General features: G+C 39.1%; 1 protein-coding gene across 1 annotated transcript in view; it reads left to right on the top strand.

Moving 5' to 3' along the window:
- Nucleotides 1-307: 307 nt before the first annotated feature.
- Nucleotides 308-8,502, top strand: part of LOC115210681 (angiomotin) — a 45,598-nt gene continuing 37,403 nt past the window's right edge. The window contains exon 1 of the mRNA XM_029779354.2: nucleotides 308-456. The gene's annotated coding sequence lies outside the window, so the exon portion shown is untranslated. The remainder of the gene's footprint in view (nucleotides 457-8,502) is intronic.

Here is an 8,502-nt window from a genome sequence, read left to right as displayed (position 1 = left end):
ATGTGTGTGTGTGTCAGAGAGGTAGTAAGGGAGTGAGAGAGAGAGAGTAAGTAATTATGTGTGTTAGTGAAAGACGAGTGTATGTGAATGGAGCGTGTGAGAGAGAAAGAAAGGCAGAAGATATGAGGGTGCGTGCTGGAGTTATAGAGAAAGTATGTGGCGATAATGTGTATGTGTGAGTGTGTGCGAGAGAAAGAGTATAAGCATGTGTACGTGTGCTGCAGTTATAGAAAGTATGTGATGTATGTGAGAGAGAGAGAGAGAGAGAGAGTGCGTGTATGCGCGCGCTATTGCTGGCATATATAAAGCCTGTTGCCTTGCGTGGCTGACAGTTTTGCTCTCTCCTTTAACACGATATATTGGTCTCTTACCTTATAATATTCAACCACGGGCTAACCACGGGCTAACTACATTACATTAACGGATACTGATCTACTTTGTATAATAATATACTCTGTAAGTAACAAGTTTCTTTTATTTCTATTAATTTCTTTCCACTTAGACGTTTGGTATTAGCTACCCTCTGCTTGTTATATCATTATTTGATGTTTCATTGTTCTTTCTGCCCTTCTGTTACCACGTCTACTTGTTTCTGCTTTTGTTTCCGATCTTCTAATAAATTAATCTTTACAAAGTCGCCAATAAGTTAACTTATTATTGCGAAATCATTAGTTTTTGATTAGCCAAACTTTCTTTGTTGTGTCTCTCTGAGTGTTTTGTGTTTGTCGTTAAGAGAACGAGAGAAAAACGATGAGTATGATGTGTGTGTGTAATATCGTAACACACACACACAAACATATATATATATATGGTATTACTTGAGAACAGTGGTCCCAGTGCGCGCACTCGCGTAGTCGCGCATCCGCGCTAGCTAGTCATGATTAGTCGATCCTTTGTGTTAATTTGTGTCTTGTTTACTTTGCTAGGTAGTCGTTGTAGGATCGACTAGTCACGACTAGCTAGCGCGGATGCACGACTACGCGAGTGCGCGCACCGGGACCACTGTTCTCAAGTAGTACCTATATATATATATATATATATGGGTAAACGCCTTTCAATTAACATCTATTCTCGTTTTAAACGTTGAGCACCTGCTGTCTACACCGATACTATACGTAATATATAAACACACACACACACACAACAGGTGTATAAGTGCATATACAAACATTAAAATATATTCAGTCCTTAAAATATTGTTTACAACAATGCGGAAGCCGTTACAGGATTGCTTGACCTACTAGAAATGGCAGCCAGATAGCCTTCGAATCGTTGTACCTAGGTTTCTAGGAACAATGGGAAAGCATATTCGATAATTTAGACTTGCCTTTGGCGGAGAGGAACCGTGAGGCCGCTTTGTGGTTAAAATGAAGTTGACCAGATGTCGCCTGTCCGATCAGAAGTGGGATCGGGTTAAACAACACCATCAACACACCGTACACACACACACACACATTGTTTGTATACAATCCTCTCACAGCATGCACACACACACACACACACACCTATAACCCAGAGTACAGACACATATGCATATAAAATCATTATCTACATATATGCGATCGACAGGGTCCCTACATAATCGTTCGATTTACTTGAACAGCTAAATATTCTAACTAACATTCTACAATTTAAAAAAGACAGCAGCGAATGACCGACACAGTGGTAGACAACGTATTTCTAGATACTCTTTAAAAACAAAAAACAGAATGGTCTCTTTCATTTTAAGTCTGTTCGCTGCATGGGGTCAGAAGGGTCATTGTTCGTGACCATCTGACAGCAGCGAGGTTGGGGCTTTGGACGGTCCACTTAAACTATTGCAACTTGGCTACTGCAATAAGAAAATGCTGGGCGGGAATTCCAAAAAGTCGGTCTTTCAAGGAAATTGTGATTGGGTGTAAGGGTTTGTGCTGGGTTTTGGAATGTTGGACATGGGTGGCGCGAGGGTGGACATATGAGTAAGTTGGGGCTACCTGAGTAGATGTGGCATGAGACCAGCCGGCTTCGAGGGGCAAAGGCCATTGTAGCTGCGGTGGAAAAGGTAGCGAGAGGAGATCGCTCGATGGATCATGCAAGAGTGTGTGAGTGAGTTAATGTCACATTGATAACTTGGCCCTTAATATAACAACCTATTATACAAATGTGTGTGTATATATGCAGATGTACTGGCTTAAGGGGTGACCGAATGATGAAGTTGGCCTTGGCAATAGGGAACCCTCAATTCCAGTACTTTGCTATAGATTCGAGTCGACCCAAGTTTTGTGAGTGGAAACTAGGTGGACGGAATCTGTAAAAGCCTGTAGTAGTTTTGTCTGCACTTGTTATTCAAAAGGTCATCTTGTTCCATTCACTCTCTTACGCTGATTTTGGCCTGAGTATTTATTTTGTTATGGGCACGAATGATACACTTAGCTTCTTACACTATAATTTAAATAAGACAATCTAACCAATCGAACAACTAAAACAAATACTCATCGTCTCAACAGACTGAGATCCATATACTTTTTTCTTTTATTTACACACGCATGTATGTATGTGTGTGTGTATAAACATAGCACACATGTTTCTGTATTTATCTCAACATGAACAAAAGCGGGAGCCATATCGCACATGCTTACATACATTCCATGTATATAAGTGGAGGGAGAGGGAGAGGCGATTAGTACAAGTGGGAGGAGACTGTACAGTGAGTGAGTGAGTGTGCGTGGTGGGAGAATGCAAAGTAGGAGCGGGAAGGGCAGAGAAACGGTACCACCATTGGTTGACTAGCTTCGTTGTTCTTATTATATATATTTATAACATTCCATTCTCTCAAAGAGCTTGGCATGAAAGTACAAACAACTCCAGAGAAACTATTTCCCTAAAGTCGGTGAACTTTTCCATCGACACCATAGCTGACAGCACACACGCATGTGTGTGTGTGTGTGTGTTTGTCATATTTCCTTACCACACATGTATGAAACCCAATGAGGGCGCTTCTATGTGGTCGCTTCATTTGCTAAAAATAGCTGACGGCTCTCCCTCAAATCACACCCCTTGTCTTTTAAAAAGGAGGAAGGACGCACGAGATAATGTTGAAAGCGTAAAATGATCATATGGTTATAGCTGCCGTGTCCTTTGTTCATTTACTGTTTTTCGAACAAGGCTGATCTCGGCCTAGAGACATCAACATATACTCATACATGTATACGTGTGTGTGTGTGTACTTTATATGTTGCTTCTGTCAGTCATTGGAATGCGGCCACGATGAGGCACCGCCATGAAGTGTTCTTGTCGAAATCGCCCATAGTGCTTACTTTTGAAGTCTATATGTGTGTATACAGATAGCAATGTGTGTACATGATATACATACACACACACACTGACAGTTCTAGGAAACTTTCTTCTATCGAATTAAGAATTTTGTTATTGGTGTAGCGTGGATAGAATTAGAAGAAGAATGGAAAGAGAAGTCAAGTCGAGGAATTAACTAGACTATGAAGAATTGGATGAAACGATAGACTTTTTAGATAATGAAGAATGTGAAAGCGATTAGTTGAGATTCTGTTCCGTTTGACCGTTTTCCCGACTAACACTGGTTCACTGTTTTATTACCGCCTCCCCTCCTCTTCTCTTTTATTTGTTTCGTTCATTGGACTGTAGTCATGAAGGAGGCACTGCCTTGAAGAGTTGTAGTGGAACAGATCGACCCCACTATTTGATTTTTCTTAAAGTATGATACTTATTCTATCGAAAACTATTTTGCCAAACCGCTAGGTTACAGGAAAGCAAAGAAACCAAGTGGTAGAGCTGTGACACACATACATACATACATGCATACATACACGCATACATACATACGTACATACATACATGGATCCTACAGGCTTCTTCACAGTTTCCGTCTACCAGTTTCGCTCACAAGGCATTTGTCGACCCGGGGCTATAGTAAAAATCACTTGCCCAAGGTGCCACGCAAAAGGACTGAGCCCGAAACCAGTAGACAATTCATCTCATTGACAAAGGTATCTATCCGAAACGTTAGACTTCTCTTCGTCACATTTATGATAAAAGTATGCCGAGGACGCTGCTGTGCTCCGACTCTGAACGCAGGAGTCGATGTCTCATCAGGCAGTGAAGTAGCTCTGTAAATGTTTTGGCTCCTTCCATCACGATACCAGAGCTACCTGGAGGCCACCCGCCGATTTTGCACTAACTTTGTTGAATCAGATGATGCGACCTTGGGTCAGATTTATTCCAATTGCATGTTTAAAAATAAAGGTAGGGGGTATCTTTCGTGTTATGTACATAAAATTGGCGGATAAGTTGATAAGAAATAAAATAAATAAAAATGAAAGAAAGTAATCATTTGACGAGTGACGTGATAATGGCGCCAAGCAAACTCTTGGTTACTTCGAGGCAGACGATCGCTAGTTTCTTTAGATACTGCTGTTTTGCCTGATAATAAAATAATATCGTAGAAATTTAAGATGGTATATGAGATGTTGGAATGATAACGAAGAAGATTATTCATCTTCCTTAATATTGCAACAATAAATTTCTCAACAGATTTCCTGACAGACCGAAATCCTTTCTTTTCACAGATGGATACCCTTTCCCCATATTTCTTCCCATCTCTCACAGACACACACACACGAGGTTTAGAAATGCTCTCGACATGCCGTATAACCACGGCGGCTCTCCAACAACTCATGTACATACATACATACTGATAGATATCTATGTCAGTGATTCCCAATCTCTTCACTACAAAGAGCCCTTTTTATTTAAATGAGTTTTCCCACGGTCCCCGGGATATTGAAAGGTCTGTAGACCCCCAGTACTCTCTTTGCAGACCACTGATCTATGTTATCATATATATCAGTAAACACATGATTCTGTATAATTTTAAGTATCGGTTGTAATTTCTTACCCTTCTTATAAAGGGGCCCTGCTGGAAGCATCATATATCTCTTCTTTTCTAAAACTAACGTATTTTCCTCCTCTCTATCTGCGAGCTATTTCAAGTTTCTAACACAAACCATCACTACTTTAGATTGTTTTATCATCATATTGCTTTCACTGACACGGATATTAATACAACACTATGAATTAAACTTATTTTAATTAGCCTTCTGGCAAAGTCTTCTACCGCTCCCCAAGGTTACAGGGATTCAATCATAGATATTTGCATTTTAATAAGTACAAAAAAGGTTTGTACAATAATTTTGTTAACAAATAGTATTGTATGTAACGTGTGTTAGGAAGTATAAAACAGAACTCAACAGGAAGTGCTCTAAATGACACCATGCTTATAACGTGTAGGGGCTGCACATTGTGGATATATTTGGCTTATGTATGTCTATAACCAACTACATACCATGTGTGATAAGCCAAAAGATAGGGTTTCTTGCATCGGTGTCTATTTGTGTGTGTAGGTGTGAGCGTGAGTGCCGAATTAGCACAGTGTTAAAAACAAAAACATCATTCTCCTCCCGGTACAATTCAGTGACACACACACACACAATAGTACACATTTTTACTCTAATAGTTAAGACATAAATCATTTTGTTCATAGATAACGCGTATATTACCTATATAAAGAGAAGTGCGATAACTTATTTTGCTGCGAGGAGTGATATAACGTAACTTTGGGTGTCTGTCTTTTGTCTGAGATTAAATGAAAGAAAGAAAAAGAGCTGCTGTCATTTTGAGCAAGAAACATGGAAGCGGTGTTTTTGGCATAGTTGTCCTTCGAAGTCTCAAACTTTCATGAGAAAGGAAAAGGGTCACTTTTTTGACTTAATCTTTTTACTATTTCTGTCTCATAGTGAAGGTGCGTAGCCAAGTTGTCCGAGTATTTGCAGTCGCGATCTTGCGATCGTAATTTCGGTTCCCGGACCGGGCAGTGCATTGAGTTCTTGAGTCAAAACACTGCATTCACGTTGCTCCAGTTTGCTCAGCTATAAACAGGAATAACCCTGCTACAGACTGGAGATTGTTGTGGTCTCGGTCTACGCCATAGGAACCGAGTAACCTGCTCTGAGTCTTAAGACTCACAGAGATAATAATAATAATGTTCAGGGGTTGTTTTTGTTGATGACGATGATGATGTCTTTCATACAATGGAAGTTAAGAGTCTGAATTTTGTTTTTGCTCTCCAAAGTTTCGATTTCTTTACATCCCCCCACACACTCACACCTCACTTCCAATCTCTTTTCCTTTCTCATCGTGACTTCTAGACACAGTTAATTCAAAAAATCCTCCCCCAAGTAGACTCATCTGCTCAAACAGCACTTTTTCTTTAATTCATTTTGTCACTAGCCTCGGAGACACAACGACAGTCTTTCATTTTCTGACTCTCACATAAAAACCAAACAACTGATTCAGTAAAACTCTAAAACTCCACATGGCAATAAACTTCTCCCATTCCTCCGTCGAACCCTGCTATGAACTAACAACGATGCAAGCCATCACCTTAGTTACCTCAGTTAAATTTCACGTATGTTTGTGTGTGTTGTGTCAATATACAAACGAGAAATGATGGTACTCTTATAAAAGCAGAGTTGGTTTACATACACATCTACCTTAACCTGGCAATTCGTCGTAATTTTGGAAAACGTCTTATGGATTATTCTGTTGTGTCTGGGGAGAGTCATTTTCTTTTTGTGCCTTATAATGTAACACACTCACCGGTAAAATTTCCACTTATTTCTTATTTTTATTTTCCTAAAATTTTCGTTGCGTCTTGCAACCTTTTCACGGTGAGTGTGTTACATTATAAGGCACAAAAAGAAAATGACTCTCCCCAGACACAACAGAATATGCTTCAACACACGAACTCATATAAAGAATCTTGCAAACCAAATCTTATGGATTAGTTTAATAAATAACAAGATCAATTTGGTTTGCATCGACACAATAATATTTCATACATTTCAGGCGGCGAATTGACAGAATCTTCAGCACGCCGGACAAAATGCTTAGCAGCATTTCGTCCGTCTTTGTGCTCTGAGTTCAGATTCTAGCGAGGTCGACTTTGCCTTTCATCTTATCGGGATCGATAAAATAAGTACCAGTTGAGTACTGGGTGGATGTAATCGACTAATCCTTCCCTCCAGAATTGCTGGCTTTGTACCAAAATTTGAAAGCAATGTTTCTTCGTACTTCAGACGTAATCAGAGCAGTCGAGTGGGGGAAGTTCCATACCTGATGTCTCTTGAAGTGCGTCCGTACAGAAAACTATCGATTACTATTGTATAAGTACATTCTTTGTTTTTTTAATATCTGTTGTTGATTAGGAAGTAATACATTCACCTCGACCTAGAAACAAATGACTCATGTGATTAAAATATTCCTTTCAATGTAAATATGGAAGCTTTTAATTTTCACAATAGACGTTGACATAACTGACACCACATTATCCCGTATGATTACCTAAGCACATTCAGGAAGGACACAATACTTTCACTTAACACTTTCTCTACTAAACTGATTCTGTGCCATATTTTCTTTTGTACCAACAGTCCAATCTTGTTATGAATTATGCATTTCTTAAATTTTCTAACCATATATATGTTCTAGTTCATCAACTACCACATTAAATTATAGCAAGGCTATCAACAGTGACTCCCCTGGTTCAAAATGAATATTATATCCATTCTGTGATACACATGGTAAAAAGTGTCCAAATGTCCATTATGCCTCCATTTTGTGGATTTTTCCCCTTCTACAGAATATATTCTAAATGGCTTCTTTTTCATAAAAATTATTTTATGCAGGGCAGCACTTCAACGATGGAGATAACAGTGACTTGTCCCACCCTTCCCATATCTTTATTCTATGAATTTCCTTAATTCAATTAATAGTTTGAAGCATAGCAACGCAAAGCTCCATAAAAAAGGGGGAAAAAAATTAAATATTAGAAATCTCTAGTGACTCCGAATAGACAAGGTATTAACATGTAAGATTAGAGTATTCGATGGCATAAAAAAGACAAATGGACGTATTAGACGCATCCCAGTTTCAACAATGCATATTTAAGAAAAGAAGTTTTTAGAGCATATTAAAGTTTATGAGAGGCTTAGCTTGGATGACTTTTGTGTCATTTTTTTCTTTCTTTTTTTTTTTGAGAAAAAGTGTGTCTAATGTGGCATCACGTAGAAAGCGATCCGTACTTTGGAAGCCAAATACGTGTCGGCAGAAACCGAACATGTCAAAAAAAATTGGAGAAAGCATTAAATCTGTCTATTGAGGCTGTTTAATTAATCACCAAGCTCCATATGGTAACCAATGGCAACTAGCTGCACTTTGGTTCGATGGCAGACATAATCTGTCTCGTGGATTACATTTGTGAAGAGCTTGTTTAAAATGGTGTGAGTTTGATTGGCCTTTAGAAAGAAGGATACTGTGTCCTTAAATTGAATGAAAGATCAGGGCGGTTGCATGACCTATGGAGTCGATTCTGTTACAACCAATTTGGGCTCGGTTTGCAGTCTGAAAATAACCCCCATCCCTAATCGT

The sequence above is a fragment of the Octopus sinensis genome, linkage group LG4 (genome assembly GCF_006345805.1).
Source record: "Octopus sinensis linkage group LG4, ASM634580v1, whole genome shotgun sequence".
Taxonomy (NCBI): domain Eukaryota; kingdom Metazoa; phylum Mollusca; class Cephalopoda; order Octopoda; family Octopodidae; genus Octopus; species Octopus sinensis.
This window is presented reverse-complemented; position numbering and strand designations above follow the sequence as displayed.